The sequence below is a fragment of the Periplaneta americana genome, chromosome 13 (assembly GCF_040183065.1).
Source record: "Periplaneta americana isolate PAMFEO1 chromosome 13, P.americana_PAMFEO1_priV1, whole genome shotgun sequence".
NCBI lineage: Eukaryota > Metazoa > Arthropoda > Insecta > Blattodea > Blattidae > Periplaneta > Periplaneta americana.
The window spans coordinates 12,967,306-12,987,804 of NC_091129.1; the positions used below are offsets into that span (position 1 = coordinate 12,967,306).

A 20,499-nucleotide genomic window follows, 5' to 3' on the forward strand; every position below is an offset into this window, starting at 1 on the left:
TGAGTTTACCATCCAATTTTACTTTTCAAGAATTATATGTATATATATCTTGGATGAGGTGTATAATCCCGTATATAGTTTGTTCCTATAATTGAATCGGTTATTGTTGAAAGGAACCAAGTCCACTTTTTAAAGTTTTGAGATAATCGAAAAAAACTGTTTTGTGAGTAATCTATCGAAGATTAAACCAAAATATATTTTGCACATAAAAATAGACATACAGAATTAGTTTAGACTCATAAAAATATTCACACAGTCATTAGAATCTTTCTGATCTAGGAAACACGTCATTGGACTTAGTTTCTTTCAACATAGAAATGCTCTATTTATAAAAATGTAAACACATTTTGGCCTGTAAGAACAAATTGGGAATTTATTAAATCACCTGTAATGCATGTCTTAAGGAAAAAATCAACTATGAAACATGTTACTTGCATGGTGCAGTGTAACATGCATTATTTTCACAAAATACAAAGAATGTTTACAGTAGTCATACACCTTTGTAATGAGAATACTCAGAAAACAAAACGTTTTAAAAATATCCATACTATTTTATTGAATTAACCAATATTATTCTTGGGTAAATACAGAACAACAGTACAAATAAATTAATGTATTCAATAAAGTAGGTTTTCTTTTTGTTCCGTTGGCCATTGAAATATTTCATCATACAAATCTTTGCTATCTCCTAATGTAGTAACATAACGATAAACTTTCCTCACATCTCCTAGTTTGCTTGTTTTGATTGGAACTCGTCCTTCAGGATAGACTTTCTGTAATAGGCTAATAAGATTACAATTTCTCGTGTATTCCGTCTCCCATTATCTGATAATATTATCAAGTACAGAATCTGAACATTTAATGCTACAAACAACTAGTAATCAACAATCAGTCTCTGCAGACTCATAAAACCCGCGAAATATTGGAGGCAGAATACACTGTTAGCACAGGGCCGCCAACCTGGGATCTTCGTCGTTCCGTGTTGAAAAGCACTGTCTACAGGAGTTAGTTCCTTTCAACACTGAATGACAAGATTGTCCACCTCAAATAAAGCACAAGGAATAAGAGTGATTAGTTCGTTCCAACACCAACAGATGCAGCTTGCTTTCTACATTACAAATCGATAAAAAAAATGAAATTGACAAAAATGTGGACTTAGTTCCTTTAAACAACGAACGATTCAATTGTGAAACACCCGGTATAAAATATCTCAGGTCTAAATTTAGTTAGGTGAGGCTGTTGTGTTATAGTAAAGGAATAAATTTAAGTCATAAGAAATTTCAAGATTTACTTAACTATTAGCCTGTATAAATTTTAGGGGATTAGGGATTTGACTTGCAGGAATTAAATCGGTCAATAGTGTCTTTTAATTAATATGTAAACCATTATCCATTCATCATATTAGTCATCATGTTCTTCATAGCTCCTACAATAAGATTAATCAGATTTCGTATCATATTTACTACATTAGTCATGGCCCATGTTACTCCAGTTTGCGCTCCTCTTATTCCATTTCCAATACCAGTTTGAATAATTGTAGCAATATGATTCGCTAATTCTCTGGCCTGTTGAGCGTCCAATCCGAGATCTTTACGGACAGAATTGGTGAAATTTAAAATGCCTTCACGAATCTGTGAAAATAAGAATTATTTAAATGAAACCTTTGCAATAACTGCAATTAGTGCAAAACAATTGAAGGATTTTTTTGGAAAAACAACCATAGTCCAAAAACATTTTTTTTTGTTTTTGTTTTTTTATTATTTATTTATTTGTTTATTTTGGTGTAGTTAAGGCCATCAGGCCTTCTCTTCCACAACACCAGGAATACAAATACAATAATAGAAATAAACAGTAAAAAATACACTATATACAAAATAAAGCTGCACAAAAAATAGAGAGAGAGAAAAAAACACTATAAACAAAGTAAAGTCACACAAAAATATACAAAGGTTGCAGTCACACAAAATTTAAATGAGTGATTAAGTATCATAATTAATATATCCTAACTAATTAACTACATAAACAAGAAACTTGCAATTTTAATCTAGATTAAAAAAGAAAAAAAAACACAAATCAATACTTCTAGCAATACCTAAAAACATTAACTAAGACAAAATTTTCCAATTTAATTTTGAATTGTGATAAAGTCCGGCAGTCTCTGACTTCATTAGGTAACGAATTCCAGAGGCAAGGTATTTCTACAGTATAGGAAGATGAGTATAAAGACGTTCTATGATGAGGGATAGAAAGAAGTGCTTGATGTCGGTTTCGAAGAGTTGTAAGAAATTGAAGGCGCGATAACAGATAATTAGGAGTAGACGTATGCATGATTCTAAACAGAAGAGACAGTGAATGTATTGTTCTTCGTTCCTTCAGACGCACCCATGAAAGCAACTGGAGGGAAGGTGTTACATGGTCAAATTTACGAGTATTGCAGATGAATCGTATGCACACATTATGAACACGTTGTAGTCTCTCAGCTAAGAGTGAACTTACATTAGTTAGCAAGGAATCGCAATAATCAAAATGGGGCATTACAAGCGTCTGAATAAGATTCTTTTTTAGACTAAGTGGTAGAAATTCTTTCATATGGAACAAGGAGTGAAGTTGAGAAAATATTTTTTTGCAAATGTGTGTTACTTGAGTGTTCCAATTTAGATCGCTATCCATAAAAATGCCAAGATTTTTAATTGTTTCACTGTATTTAACAATAATCCCATTCAATATTATTTCAGGAGAAACAAAAAACTATCTGGCCATTTACACTTCAAGTACGAAATTCATCATGCCATTTCTTAAGGTATTGTACAAAGATGGGAAAACCGAAGTACATTTGAATCAGGGACTGCAGAAACAGCACATGTCACTATGTATGGCGAAATGAGCTTATTTGAGTTTCATGGACTGTTCATATAGGGCTATGATTTCATTCAGTATAGCCGTCTCACATTTGGAGAACTGTGAAATCCTGAAAGAGCGCAGAAACAACTCATGTCAAAGACATGTGCCGACACATTGGTTCCGATTCCAGACGGCAGACATCTACGACACAAGGATACAAAAACTGATCCCACTGAAAGACAAATGTCTCAATTCTGGTGGTGAATACATTGAAAAATAAACCAACAATTGCCATATCTGTTCCAATAAAACTTTCCATGAAATTTTGTTCTCTTTCTGTAAACGGCCCCAGGGAAACTTATTTTTTACGGCCCTCGTAATTGCGTTCGAGTGGCCAAAATTTGTGAAAGCACTTCTTTTGACATTATTAAAAGATGGAAGAAAAAACATTAGTTTTTTTATCTGCTCCCATGAGAATGTTGGCTTGTAAGTACAAAGGAGAATACCATATTTACCTTCTTCATTGGCATATCCAGACAAAATCGTGCCAAATCAAAGAGAGAAGCTTGACGATATACAGAGTGTAACAACTTTAATGTTTAGAATTTCTGGAACATATTCCCTGTCACGTTCTACGTTGATTAAACCTAACATACCTATATCCGAAATTGAGAGGTTACAGAGATAACAGAGCTGGAAAAAATAGAACTTGTTGCAGCTCCAAGCATTATACCGTTTATACAAGGCCTATTTTATGGAATTACTAAATAGAGATACATAAGAAACATTTGAAAAGCAGTGAATGAAGGAAATTTTACTTTTAAGAGAAATTAAGTTAAAATTGTTTAGGTTGCTAAGGAAACGAAACAGACAACAGTTTAAAATAACAGTTGTGAGAAAAATAAACCGTATTGTGACTAGTCTTTTTATTGAGTTTTGACCATTAAAACACGCCTTTTGTGTACACACATCAAGAATATGCCGACATAGTTCATGTGTGTGGACTGTGTGATGGCAATGCAACAGCAGCTGTTTTGGCATATCAAGCACGGTTCCCAAATCGCAGGATTCCTAGTGCACAGGTATTTTCACGTGCCTATTGGCAAATTTCAAGAAGTGCAGTGTTTGGAATCTTAAGGACATTTTTTTTCAACTTTGCACTGCTTCTTTCATACTCACAAGTAGTTGATATTAAAATGTAATATGGTAATAATAAAAATAATGACATAGACATGTCACTTTCGGAAATTGGTGTTACTTCTTTCAGTATTCAGCGATAAAATTAAACTCAAAAATTTAACTTTGGGGTACAAATACTCCAAACCTATAGAATTTTGGGTAGAGGTATGTTAGGTTTAATCGACGTAGAACGTGTCAGGGAACATGTTCCAGAAATTCTAAACATTAAAATTGTTACACCCTGTATGCAAACTAATGCGTTACCTACCACATGGATATCAAGAATTTTACAATAATATTCTTCAGTGGCCTATTGTGGAAAAATAAGTTCATTTATATGCTGAACTTATGTATTAAGTACACAGTAAGCCTATGCATATATTATATCCCTAATCTATTACTAATAATAAATCTGTAGCCGAAATTTTTCTGGTAATTTTCGATTTTACAAAAATAACCTGGTCCTAACATATATAATTAACCGCCCTGAAACCGAAAATCGCTTTTTTGAAATTTTTGTTTGTATGTCTGTCTGTCTGTCTGTCTGTCCGGATGTTTGTTACCTTCTCACGCGATAATGGCTGAACCGATTTATATGAAAATTGGAATATAAATTAAGTTCATTGTAACTTAGAATTTAGGCTATATGGCATTCAAATATTTTATTTAAAAGGGGGTTATAAGGGGGATTGAATTAAATAAATCGAAATATCTCCCTTATTATTAATTTTTATGAAAAATATTACATAACAAAAGTTTCTTTAAAAATAATTTCCGATAAGTTTTATTCTATGAAAAAGTTTGATAGGGACCGATATTAATTAGATAAATGAGTTTCAAAATTACAATAACAACGCCATCTAAGGCGGTGTAATGAAATAAAAAACAAATGACTTCGTCTATAAGGGGCCTTGGACAACAACAATCGAAAGCTATAGGAACATAGCCTACAGACAATGTTTCTGTGTTTGTATGAAGTAATGTCGGAAGCTAAATTAACCGATTTGTATAATTAATTATTATTAATTCGCCATTGAAAAGTGTAGTTCCTCTAGATGTACATAATACTATAATGCTATTACAGTAACTTCTGAGTGAATCGAGGACAGGTAAGATTAAAATAGCTTCTTATGCACAGAAAACTTGATAGGCTATTCTGTACATTCGTTTCCTGTATTTCCTTAAATAATTTTTGTGACCGAATGAGTGGTCTCTGGATCAAAATGATCGCATTTTAATTTTTTTAATACAATTTAAATTAAGTAACATATTAAACGATTTATCCTTCTATCAAACACGAATGTTCCCTGGATCAAATGTCCTATTTTAATTATGTAATTACTGTATATTTATTTCTAACGGGTGCAGCGGAGCGCACGGGTACGGCTATTTGACAAATAAAGCTTAGTTGATCTGAAATTATTATACTCAAATTTTGATTGCTTGCAGAAACAGCACATGTCAAGCTAATATATATTGATTTATTTCATTAACAATTCATTAGATTCTAATAAATTTGGTATAATGCGACACATCTATTAGACTTCTGTCTGAAGAAGCCAGTACTATAACCAATGATGTGGTCTACCACCAGTAATACCGTTTTTTGTGTCTACTGAAAACCCTAGAAGCGGAGAATAGATTATTATCCATCCCTCCAGCTAAGAAAGGTAAGAAAGGGTAAGAGCAAAGTCTGAATGATGCAGCCTGCACAGACCGGGAATCCGCGCACAAAACTGCACGTTTAGAGTCTTATTTCTGGCATGCCTGCACTAAATCGACGGCGCAGTGTATCCAACTTGTGCCTGGGTCTTCGGAATCCCAATTCACTTTTGCTCAAAAAAAAATTTTTCTTATTTACTATCCAACACGTCACGCAGTCCTACGCAAATCACGTAGCTCAATCAGACTTGAGCATATATATATATATATATATATATATATATATATATATATATAATATAGGGTTAGTTAAAAGTTCCGCACCACTTAATAACTTTTGAAGCATACGGTTCAGTGATATAAAACTTGGTATGTGGGGCATAACCATATGCTAAGAACTCAATAATAGTTTTACCGTGTTTTTTCTACTTCCCGTTTAACTGGAAGTAACTCCAACTCTCATATTTTAAATGGAACACCCAATATATTATTATACGATGTAAGAGTAATGGAACGGAGAAAAATTCTCTCCGTCGCCGGGATTTGAACCCGGGTTTTCAGCTCTACGTGCTGATGCTTTATCCACTAAGCACGTAGAGCTGAAAACCCGGGTTCAAATCCCGGCGACGGAGAGAATTTTTCTCCTTTCCATTACTCTTACATCGTATGATGACGAAGAATATCTACATGGAAATATCATATGTACTTCGGTACATTAAAATAATATATATGATATGCGTAAACCAATATATTAGTTTATTTTTGAATAGTACTCATTAAGAGCTTTTCAAAAATTACCCATACTTGATACTTCTGTACAAATTCAGTGTTGCTAAGTCAAGAAAACATAAAAGTGTATCGAATATTAAAATAATAAACGCCCCACCTAAATAACTTTTGAAGCATACTGTTCAGTGACATGAAACTTGGTATGTGAGGATAGCCATATGCTAAGAACTCAATAATGGTATTACCGAGTTTTTTTCTTATTTTAAATGGAACACCCAATATATTATTTTATTTTTGAATAGTACTCATTAATTAGATTTACTTCAAATGTTATTTTAAGTGACCATGCTTCATTTAATTTAGGATGCTCCTTGTTATTATCATTATTTCATTATTATAATATTATTATTATTAATTATTGTTTTTTATTAGTTGTGTTTATTATTAATTGTCATTATTGAGTGTAATTAGTTACCACTGCCACCGGGTAAATACCCATTTGCAGTGTGAATAAATAAATACATACGTACATACATACATACATACATACATACATACATACATACATACATACATACATACATACATACATACATACATACATACATACATACATACATACATACATTAAGAGCTTTTCAAAAATTGCCCACACTTGATACTTCTGTACAAATTCAGTGTTACTAAGTCAAAGAAACAGAAAAGTGTATCGAATATTAAAATAATAAACGCACTACCTAAATAACTTTTGAAGCATACGGTTCAGTGATATGAAACTTGGTATGTGAGAATAACCATATACTAAGAACTCAATAATGGTATTACCGAGTTTTTTCTGCTTCCGGTTTAACCGGAAGTAACTCCAACTCTCTTATTTTAAATGGAACACCCAATATACATTTTTTATTTTTGAATAGTGCTCATTAAGAGCTTCTCAAAAAGTAGCCACACTCAATACTTCTGTACAAATTCAGTGTTGCTAAGTCAAGAAAACAGAAAAGTGTATCGAATATTAAAATAATAAAATACTCCTTCCTTAACAAAAACAAAACAAAGCTAGCTCACCTTCTAAATTATGTGTTCAAATTGGTAGCCCTCAGCTGCTTTACAATGTGTCACTCGATCATAGAAACCATTTAAGAAATGATTTAACCAGGCTTTAGGAATATCTTGCACCACTTCCATTTTTATTTAGCAACACTGAATTTGTACAGAAGTTTCAAGTGTGGGTACTTTTTGAAAAGTTCTTAATGAGCTTTATTCCAAAATAAGAAAAATATATTGGGTGTTCCATTTAAAATAAGAGAGTTGGCGTTACTTCCGGTTAAACCGGAAGTAGAAAAAACTTTGTAATATAATTATTGAGTTCTTAGCATATGGTTATCGTCACATACCAAGTTTCATATCACTGAACCGTATGCTTCAAGAGTTATTTAGGTGGTGCGTTTATTATTTTAATATTCGATACACTTTTCTGTTTTCTTGACTTAGCAACACTGAATTTGTACAGAAGTATCGAGTGTGGGTAACTTTTGAAAAGCTCTTAATGAGTAATATTCAAAAATAAGATAATATATTGGGTGTTCCATTTAAAATAAGAGAGTTGGAGTTACTTCCGGTTAAACCGGAAGTAGAAAAAACTTTGTAATACCATTATTGAGTTCTTAGTATATGGTTATCCTCACATACCAAGTTTCATATCACTGAACCACATTCTTCAAAAGTTATTTAGGTGGTGCGGGACTTTTAACTAACCCTGTATGTATTTCCATTAAATTAATTAATTTAATTTAATTTATTTATTTAAATGTAAATATACAGAATAAAGAATATAATTACAAACAAGAGAAATAGAAATAAAATAATACAATCAATATGAAAAAGGAGATACAGTAGTATTAACAAAATTTGAGACCGAATGAGCAGCGCTCGTGTTCGGTCGCAGTTCAGATATAATATTAATAAGCCTATAAGAGAATATAAAATAAAGTAAAGTAGGAAATAAAATTAAAATTACAGTTACAGAAATTATATAATACAATATTAATATAGGAGAAATATAGAAAAAATAAAAAATAAAATGAAATAGGAACTCAAATTTAAATTTCAGCGGCAATGGAATTATATAATATTAACACTAGAGAAGAATAATATCGCACGTGAAAAGTAGGACAAATATAATATAGGTTGATTAATACATACACATAGGCTATAAATTTATTTAATCAAATTGAAGATATTAACACGTTTCTAATTTTCTCGTTATATGTATGTTAGTGGGTTGCATGTTAGAAGTTCTGGATGTAATTTAGCTAAAGCATTGTACAACCGAGGGCCAAAATTAATGCTATGCTTTAGACCAGCAGATGTGAGACATTTAGGTTCTACTAATGTTGAATTAATATTTCGTCTTGTGTCATAATTATGTATCTGTAATATAAACTTATTACGATTTTTATGACAAAATTTTAACAGCGTATACTTATAAACAGGGAAAGGATTTATATGTAAATACATATTTACTTATAAAGCTAATATAATTTATATTTTGCATTATCTTTATGTTTCACAATGTGTAGGGTTGAAAAATCCTACTTTTATTTTCCATATTTTTCCATATTTTAGAGTTTAGTACATATTTTCGTTAATTTCCATATATTTTCCATATTTCATATAAAACAGTCCATATTATATTAGGTTTAACAATAAAACAAAACAAAATTCCATTAACTTTTAAAAATACATTTCAACAATAGAGATTTAAACACATGTTCAGTAATCCCTTTAACATCAGAGTTATTTGAAAATTAGCAGTCCTATCAACAATGGGAAAGTAAGTTACAAAACTGTATTAATTTAATTTAAAATTTTTAACAGACTTCAGTTGTGCAGCTCAACAGTTAAATGCCAGTCAGAGTACACATAGGTTCAGTTTTGTAAATCATACTATAAAGACGGTAAATATGCCAAAAGTACGTCATTCAGTCAATTTAAAATCAAAACTAACAAGTTACATTTCAGAATTTAAAGAAGATGGTTTATCAACTGACAATAAAATATTATTTTGTAATTTGTGTCAGTGTGCAGTATCATCTACACAAAAGTTCCTGGTGCAACAACACATTACAACTAGTAAACATCAGGCCAACAAACAACTAAATTCCAAGCAGAGACAATTGTTTTTAACACAACCAACAACATCGAATGTAAGATCTGAGTTTAACATCGACCTGTGCCGTTCTCTCATCTCTGCTGATATTCCTCTCTACAAACTAAAGAATAAGGTCTTCAGGGAATTCCTTGAAAAATATACTCAACATACAATCCCGGATGAGTCAACACTTAGGAAGACGTATGCTCCATCCATCTACGATGAGACAATACAGAAGATAAGAGATGAAATTAAAGATAGTTCAATTTGGGTTTCCATTGATGAGACTCCCGACAAAGAAGGTAGACTTGTTGGTAATGTAGTTATCGGTTTGTTAAGTGAACAATATTCTGAACGAATTCTTTTACATTGTGATGTTCTAGAAAAGTGCAATAACAAAACTATAGTTAAACTGTTCAACGAAGCTATGGGTATCCTGTGGCCAAAGGGTATTATGTACGATAATGTGTTATTCTTTATTAGCGATGCTGCCCCTTATATGGTCAAAGCTGGACAAGCATTATCTGTTGTATATCCTAAATTGACTCATTTTACTTGTGTGGCGCATGCATTTCATCGTGTGGCAGAAGTGGTCAGAGACAATTTCCCTAAAGTAGATTTGTTGATTTCATCAGTGAAAAAAGTATTTCTCAAAGCTCCCAGTAGAGTTAACGTGTTGAAAGAAATGTACCCTGAAATTCCATTGCCACCAAAGCCAATTTTAACTAGATGGGGTACATGGCTAGAAGCAGTTGAATATTATGCCGAACATATAGACTCTATTAACAATGTTCTCCTTGCATTGGACTCTGAAGATGCAGTCTCAATTGATACTGCGAAAACAGTTACCTGTGACATAAGTGTGAAGAATGACTTAGCTCACATTCAGCATACATTTTCATGCATCATAAAAACGCTCAAAAGTCTCCAAAATAGGCACCTTTCACTATCTGAAAGTTTTGAAATTATAAATAGTACTGTGGAACAACTGAATCGTGGTAGAGGTAAAGTTGCAGATGCAGTAAGAGCTAAGGTGGACACTGTACTTTCAAAAAACCCTGGATATGAAGAACTACAAAAGGTTGTTGCTGTGATGAGTGGTGAATCAACAGTGAAGATTAACTTGGACTTATCCCCAGCAGACATTGTGAAATTGAATTATGTACCAGTTACTTCTTGTGACGTCGAACGCTCTTTTAGTCAGTATAAATCTATCCTCAGAGACAATAGAAGAAGATTCACTTTTCAGCACTTGAAAGAAATGTTTGTAACCTATTGTTATGGTAACAGACAATAAAAATTGTGTTTTGTTGAAACTACATTGGAAGATAAGGTACGTCCATTATATTTTTTGTTTAGTTTGATTAAAATGTACCAATATTTAACGTACATAGTCATTTTTTTATAATTTTAAGTCCATATTTAATTCCATATTTTGGTAAAAATCCATATTTAATTCCATATTTTGGTAAAAATAACTACATATATATTTACATATTTCATATATTTTTAGTCCATATAAATCCGTTCCCTGCTTATAAATTTGTTCAATATTAAATACATTAAATTCAGAATAAATTAATTTAGTTGTATAATCGAAATGTTTCTTCAAACATACCTAGTCTTAACATTTATGAAGTGTCAATTAATAGAATTGTATGCGTAATTAAGTACGAAATTCATAAACCAGCAATGACACTACCATTATTTCGAAAACAGTTTAGTTATAAATATAAATTGCTAAGCTGTTATACAGGGTGGGGCATGGCAACCAAGTGTTTTTTAAATGGCTTGTACTCAGTCATTATGAAAGGGAGAGACGTGCGGCATGTGACATTCCATTCCGTGGCTCATAGCATTTCACCTGCAGTCGGCATCATGGAGCAGTGGAAGAGTGTTTGCGTATGATTGTTTTGTTAGAAATGGCGAGTCGGTGAGCTCGATACGGCGTGAGTTTTGCCACAGATTCAATATTAATCGCAATGATTCTGTTCCCGTGCGTGACACAATCTTATGTTGGGTTAAAAAATCTTAAAAAAAAAGGCGCAATACTGAAGAATAAATCGCCCGGCCCCCAACACAGAGTCCGTACTCCAGAAAACTTTCAGTCAGACAAGCGATACTGTGCAGCCCAGGCCGCTCTGCTCGAAGACATTCAGCTGCTCTTGGAATCAGGAATCGTACGGTAAGACGGATTTTGCATGGCGATTTACATTTACACCCATACAAGATGGGTGGTTTCAGCAAGATGGGGCCACGGCGCACATCTCCAGAGAGTCAATGGCAGTTCTTTGCCTCCTGTTTTCCAATCGTCTCATTTCGATATTTGGTGATGTTAGTAGATAAGAAATGGTGGGTACCCATGGCTCCCATGGCTCCCCATGTGACGTCAGAAGTGGGCGTGGCAAGTGACGTCAGAAGTGGGCGTGGCCAAAGTATTACGTCATAGTGGGCGTGGCCAAAGTATGGCGTTATGGAGGGGGCGGGGCTTAAAGTATGACGTCACGGAGGGGGTGGGGGGCTTAAATTATGACGTAGGAAAGGGGCGTAACGTCATAAATGGCAATCTAAAAGTTCAAGGTTAAAGTATGACGTGCAGGTATGTAATGGCATGACAAGTTCATACTGCAACACGAATACGATGTTCGACATGGTGTTGCATTATCGCAACACGAATACGATTTTCGACATGGTGTTGCATTATCGCAACACGAATACGATTTTCGACATGGTGTTGCATTATCGCAAAAGAATACGATTTTCGACATGGTGTTGCATTATCGCAACACGAATACGATTTTCGACATGGTGTTGCATTATCGCAAAAGAATACGATTTTCGACATGGTGTTGCATTATCGCAACACGAATACGATTTTCGACATGGTGTTGCATTATCGCAACACGAATACGATTTTCGACATGGTGTTGCATTATCGCAAAAGAATACGATTTTCGACATGGTGTTGCATTATCGCAACACGAATACGATTTTCGACATGGTGTTGCATTATCGCAAAAGAATACGATTTTCGACATGGTGTTGCATTATCGCAACACGAATACGATTTTCGACATGGTGTTGCATTATCGCAAAAGAATACGATTTTCGACATGGTGTTGCATTATCGCAACACGAATACGATTTTCGACATGGTGTTGCATTATCGCAAAAGAATACGATTTTCGACATGGTGTTGCATTATCGCAACACGAATACGATGTTCGACATGATGTTGCATTATCGCAACACGAATACGATTTTCGACATGGTGTTGCATTATCGCAAAACGAATACGATTTTCGACATGGTGTTGCATTATCGCAACACGAATACGATGTTCGACATGGTGTTGCATTATCGCAACACGAATACGATGTTCGACATGGTGTTGCATTATCGCAACACGAATACGATGTTCGACATGGTGTTGCATTATCGCAACACGAATACGATGTTCGACATGGTGTTGCATTATCGCAACACGAATACGATTTTCGACATGGTGTTGCATTATCGCAAAACGAATACGATTTTCGACATGGTGTTGCATTATCGCAACACGAATACGATGTTCGACATGGTGTTGCATTATCGCAACACGAATACGATTTTCGACATGGTGTTGCATTATCGCAACACGAATACGATTTTCGACATGGTGTTGCATTATCGCAACACGAATACGATTTTCGACATGGTGTTGCAATATGAACTTGTCATGCCATTACATACCTGCACGTCATACTTTAACCTTGAACTCTTAGATTGCCATTTATGACGTTACGCCCCTTTCCTACGTCATAATTTAAGCCCCCCACCCCCTCCGTGACGTCATACTTTAAGCTCCGCCCCCTCCATGAAGCCATACTTTGGCCACGCCCACTATGACGTAATACTTTGGCCACGCCCACTTCTGACGTCACATGGGGAGCCATGGGAGCCATGGGTACCCACCATTTCTTATCTACTGATGTTCCATGGCTCCCTCGGTCCCCTGACCTGTCCACGTGATTTTTTTCTATGTGAGTACCTAAAGGCACGTGTTTACGAGGATAAGCCCCGAATATTAGATGAATTAAAGGACACAGTACGTCAACACATCACCCAAATCAACAGAGATCCTCTGGAAGGAATAGAGGCGAATTTTCGTCAGCGCCTTAAACACTGCGTCAACACAGACGGACATCACATGCCAGATGTAATTTTCCGCTCATAATTGAAATGGTATGTTCTCACAAACGTTGTTCTACGAATAAAATGTGTTGAAAACAAAAACTAACTGTTTTATGATTATTTTAAAAACACTTGGTTCCTATGCCCCACCCTGTAGTTTTATGAACAAATCTCAAAAACAAGAGAGAGAAATTAAATGTATACCGTTGAAGACTTACGTTGTTTGTTACAACAGACAAAACATCCTTTGCAGTTTTCACACCCGCACCGCCCACCACTTTTAATGCGTCGACTCCTGTACCCAAGAGTATAATGCGACCATGGGTTGCAGACTTCTCTGTATCATTAGCACAATGCACTGTAAAAAAGAATATTCGAGATATTTAACACATTGAGATGTCATTAGTAAAACTATCGGACAGAGTTAATTCCTCAACAAGTAAGTGAAGTTCTGTGTTTCTTTAACAGGTGCTAGTCGTGTTTTCTTTATGTTGTGTTTCTGTAATAAATGTTAGTGTTTTAAACAGACGAATGGTTAGCGATCCAGATTATGTAAATAACATTAGTACTAACTTACTTACTTACTGGCTTTTAAGGGATCCGGAGGTTCATTGCCGCCCTCACATAAGCCCGCCATTTGTCCCTATCCTGAGCAAGATTAATCCATTCTCTATCATCATATCCCACCTCCCTCAAATCCATTTAATATTATCTTCCCATCTACGTCTCGGCCTCCCTGAAGGCCTTTTTCCCTCCGGCCTCCCAACTAACACTCTATATGCATTTCTGGATTCGCCCATACCTGCTACATGCCCTGCCAATCTCAAACGTCTGGATTTAATGTTCCTAATTATGTCAGGTGAAGAATACAATGCGTGAAATTGTGTGTTGTGTAACTTTCTCCATTCTCCTGTAACTTCATCCCTCTTAGCCCCAAATATTTTCCTAAGCACCTTATTCTCAAACACCCTTAACCTCTGTTCCTCTCTCAAAGTGAGAGTCCAGGTTTCACAACCATACAGAAGAACCGGTAATATAACTGTTTTATAAATTCTAACTTTCAGATTTTTTTACAGCAGAATGGATGATAAAAGCTTCTCAACCGAATAATAACAGGCATTTCCCATATTTATTCTGTGTTTAATTTCCTCCCGAGTGTCAATTATATTTGTTACTGTTGCTCCAAGATATTTGAACTTCTCCACCTCTTCAAAAGATAAATTTCCATTTCGTACAATATTCTCGTCACGAGACATAATCATATACTTCGTCTTTTCGGAATTTACTTCCAAACCTATCTCTTTACTTGCTTCCAGTAAAATTCCCGTGTTTTCCGTAATCGTTTGTGGATTTTCTCCTAACATATTCACGTCATCCGCATAGACAAGCAGCTGATGTAACCCGTTCAATTCCAAATCCTCTCTGTTATCCTGGACTTTCCTAATGGCATACTCTAGAGCAAAGTTAAAAAGTAAAGGTGATACTGCATCTCCTTGCTTTAGCCAGCAGTGAATTAGAAACGCATCTGACAGAAATAACATTGGTAGTGAACTCAAATTTAATGATTTTGAAATATTTTTTGTGAATGTCCAACGTTTGCATAATAAGATGGAGATTTTGAATGCCTATTAATATCTCTTAAATTTTAGTATAATTTGTCTTTGTGAACACTTGCTTCTATAGGGTGAAATGGAGTTTACTGTTTTAGAGGGCTTCACAGTTGCAAACTCACTCTCAAGAATTAAATTAAAAAATGGAGGCACTATTATATATGCCAAAAATGAATTATCATACAAAGGTATTAGTTTATCTGATTATTGTGAGGAATTACACTTTGGAGTCTCTGGTGTTTATATTGAACGTATCGAATTAATAATAATCAATACTTATAGATCATCCAGTGGATCACTTGATATACTCGTATTTTATGAGAAGTTAGACAATCTTTTAAATTATTTAATTAAGTTTATGCTCGACCATGCCGAAATGTAGTAATTATACACCTGGTAGTAGCCCTTTAATGGACCTCATTAAAGTACACCTATTCATTAAAGTTCAGGTGTTCCACCAATCAGAAAACGCCATTTTAGCCATATGAAAGCGCAAGTATCGATTATTCTCGGATATGCAATCGAAAGACAACTAGCGAAACGTCACGGAGACTGGAAATCCAATACTGTCGCAGAAGGTTATGTTCTGTTACTATAATAATTAGCGTTAATTGTAAATAACATTCAATAAATTCAATTTGTCATCTCGTTTTTCAATTTCTAAATCAATTTCCAGGTTATATCAAGATTAATGTTCATTTTACTCTCTAGATTATATCAAGCTTAATGACATTTGTTTCTCGGAAAAAAATCAATACTTTCGCGTCTGCGCACATCTCACAATTTACGAGGTATTGCACAAGGTCAGTTCCGCTCCTCGTCAGATAAGAATAACATGAATACTTACGAATACTTTCAAGTTAGAAATATGGTCGAACATAAAAAGTCGTATGAAACTTGCCTATAATGGTAATTAAGACGCTCGTATGAAAATTATGAAACTCGCTTGCGCTCATTTCATAAACATCCTCGCGTCTTAATTACTATCATTATAGGCTCATTGCATAATGCACTATTTAAGGACGTATATGACATAAAAATGACATGAAATAGACATGACATACTAGTGCATGTTCAACACGTAAGACATAGACACATTATATACAATACACAGAAAAGACAAATAAGAAGGAAAATTACATGAAAACATATATGATATGAAACAGTGATATTATAGCTATTATTATTATTATTATTATTATTATTATTATTATTATTATTATTTTTATTATTATTGTTATTATTATTATTATTACTATTATTATTATTATTATTATTATTATTATTATTACTAATAGTAGTAGTATTTCCTTTTATCGCAGCCTGTTTCGCTCTATTGCATGTTAGATTAATGATAAAAACATATACCCTGAATATATACAAACAAAATTAACACATTCATATACCCTTTCTGATTGCATTAACTTCATCTTCTCTTACTATGGCAGAAACACATGAACTAGCTATTTATGGTGAATTGTGAATATGTGATATGAATTTCAGAAATTATTCAGTTATTTACTACTAGACAATAATATTTTTCTTCTAACAAGTGCTTAGAAAGGGAAGGTCTAAATTACAGTATCTGTACTTTCCTTAAGAAAAACGATAACTTCAAAAATATAAAAATTAAATCTCGAGCTATTAATTGTCATAGTGTGATATACTGGTCAAGAAAATTGAAATGTCAATGTATTATTTGATACTAAAGTAAGGGAGGGGATTGTCGGATAGGTCTGGTAATGTCGGATAATCTCGGATAACATATTTCTTTTCCATCGAATGGTGCAATCTGATGTGAAAATAATGCATTACGTTCTCTACAAGTAGACGAACATCTGCATGAATAGCCATTACTGTTGAGTGCTTCACTGTGTGTGAATAGCGTGTTTTCAACGTTTCTGCAAAAAAAAAAAAAAAAAAAAAACTTTTTGAGGGTAAGTAATGTGATTTATTCGTTACAAGTTATTCTTATATTTACACAACATGATATGCACTGTTTGATATACCATAGATAAGGCTTCTTAATTCTCTAATTGCAGAAATGCTATCGACAACATGTTTCATGCAGCTGGCTTGTTTTACTGTTTGTGAAGAGTCGGCCAATGTCGGATACTAGCTGAGGGCAATGTCGGATACTAGCCGAGGGCAATGTCGGATACTAGCCGAGGGCATTGTCGGCTGTCTTTCAATGCTGCTCGCTACATAAAAGCTGCTTTAAACCCATTTATATGTTTTCTATAACAAACCACTACATTTTTACTCATGGGTATTTTTAATTAATGTAAGTAATTAATTTTCTAATTAATCGAATATTATGAAGTAACGAATTGTTTCTTCTTCTGATATTTTTAGATGCCTAAAGTAAAAGAAAAAAGAGATTCAGTCTGAAAAAAATGGAAGTCTGAAGACATGGTAAATGCCATTGTCGCAGTACGGGAGAAAAGAATGGGTTATCTTGCTGCTTCCAAAAGATTCAATGTACCTCGATCAACATTATTTGATTATGTACGGTCCAACTCTGGGCCCACCAAAGCCGTTAAATCGAAACTTGGACGAAAACCAATACTCCCAGCTTCACTTGAAGAGAAGCTAGTTGACTATATGTTAATGATGGAGAGAAAATATTTTGGATGAACCAGAAATGATGTTAAAAGGCTTGCATATCAGTTGGCTAAACAGAACACTATTGTAATAGTTTCTGATATGCAATATATTATTTTAAATGCATTATCATACCTCCTACATAATAATGTCTAATGTATCCGACATTACCTTCCCATTCTGTCAGTGATGATATTATTTCTGTTTTGTCTTTGCAAGTTATACAGCAAATACGTATTATGTAAATTACCTAATACTTATGTACAATCTGCAGGAACCCCAAGAGGTTGTTATAATACTAAGTAATTCCAGTTCTAACTTTTTTCAATTCCCTTTATTTTGAAACATCAAAATGGTATCCGACAATACCCTCCCTTACTCTAATATATAGTTTTATGTGTTAAATATAACTATATTTATCCAGAAATCAGTGAATTAAATGATGAACAAAGGTAAAATATTTTATATTAAATCAGAAATCATAATATTTACAATCGGAATTTGAAGCAGTGTTGTGATAAACAATAAATAAATTATTTATCTTCATTTTAACTAAAGTTTTCTTCTCAGTAATGAGATAAACTAAAACTAAATGAGTACCAATATCAAAGACGGACATCTGACCTCAATCGGAATTTAGATAGCTGTGGTTTTTTTTATACAATTTTTCATGCTCTTTCCAGTTATAGTGAAACCATATGCAAACTCTAACACTACATTTATAAAATAAATTGTGTTAAATATTACAAAGAACACTGTGAATTAAAAAATTGCCCTAGATCAAAACTATAGAGACGACAGATGTCCGTCTTTGATATTAAACTACTGAAATATGGTGCAAGTACAGATAATTCGTAACAAAAGTAACAACAAATAAAGTACATTACCTGAGAAGGAGAAGAAAGTTGCAAAAATTATGAACGCAAAAAAGTATCTGTTAGACATGTTGGATGTATTTTGCTCGCCGTTTCGACCAGAGAACGTTTGAAAAACTTCTCACCAGTACATTTGACTATAACACTGTAGATAAATGTTGTAAGAAACCGTTTTGTATTTGACGAATACGATTATCTGCACCCCAGTATCTTGAAAGCAGTGGGTGCACAAGGACAGAAAATATCACGCTGATATTTTATGCTTTGTGGAAAATAAATGCGTCATAATGACGTAGCTTCCTAATCTGACTTGTTTGATTCAATAAATTACATATTTATGACAGCTTGTGATACGTTACTTCTTCATATACTCCTAGAAATGGTTTGTATATATTCCTACTTTTTGTCAAGGTAATACAATTTTATTTAAAATGTGAATAATGTTTCCGTATCCTTACCAGAAATGAATCGCAAAAGAATATAATATAGATAAAGAAATCTCGCAATGATATACATAGCTTCTGTCTCTCTGAAAATGTTACTATTTACTTTCTCTCTGTCTATTTTTTAAATATTTTCTGTCACTTTATCCTTTTATGTTCCAGGGTAAAATAGCTGACGTAAATCCACGGAATATTAGGCCGCGTCTCAAAGCTACATTTTCAACTGTAGTAAACTAGTTAGTTATCTAAAAAGCAGGATGTGACGTCAAAAGTCATGATCCGAAACTAAATAGTGCATAGCAATGAAGTCCGTAGTAGCTAGTAAACGAAAATGTTTGCTTGATTGATGACTTGATCACTAAACAAACATGGATGCCTCATCAATTCATCATCAATTGGGGGTTATGATACCTGAAGATGCTTTGGAAGTGAAATAATGTAAATATAATGTAGAATAACACGTTAACTTTGAACATTAACTCTGCTAGTATGTTCTTTACAATGCTTCCAACATCATTGTAATATATTAGGTTCTTATACAGGATGTCCCATTAATCTTGTGCATTTATTATAACTTTTTTTTTGTTTGGATAGGTATTGCAATTTTTGTTTTTGAGCGTTATGTTAGAACGAGGGACTAACATGAATGTGGTGATTTGGTGCATGTAACTACATTATGGTACAAGATACACGTGACGTAATTAATTTTTCAAATATCACTACATACTTTAATCATGTTACATTGATTACACACATTAAGACGAGTTCAAAAATGTATCACAATGTCACCTTCCTAATCAATAATAACAACAAAACAAAAACGTACTCTCAATGTGATAATCAGGCTTCGAGACTTTGGACCCGATACAATAAGTTTACTGTGCTTGTACTATAGGTTGTTGACTCGCTGCAGGTAGTGAAAGGTAGAGATGTGTTGAGGTAACAACGTTGCTATTTAGAGTAGAGTACGGTAGTATGGGGAAACGCACACATATGGGCATTCTGAAAGTAAATATACATTACATAATGGCAATGTCAAAAGAATGTGAAAAGCATTTATTCTCTTGTCTTTTATAAGCATTTGTGTTTAATTATACACAGTGTTAATGGTGGAAATAAGCATGTAGCAATTTTAATTTCTTCATTTATCCTATTGGTTGTCTTTAGGAAGTGCAGTTACAGTACCGAATTGCAATGTACTACAAGATACATTTTCAGTGTCTCAAACG

The 20,499-nt window shown here is 33.7% G+C and overlaps 1 long non-coding RNA gene across 1 annotated transcript; it reads right to left on the reverse strand.

The window, feature by feature from the left end:
* Positions 1 to 345: 345 nt before the first annotated feature.
* Positions 346 to 19,012, reverse strand: LOC138711752 (uncharacterized). Its single transcript, XR_011335440.1, has 3 exons — positions 18,840 to 19,012; positions 13,957 to 14,096; positions 346 to 1,631 (listed from the first exon to the last, which is right to left on the reverse strand). It is a non-coding gene; the product is annotated as an uncharacterized lncRNA (long non-coding RNA).
* Positions 19,013 to 20,499: the final 1,487 nt, after the last annotated feature.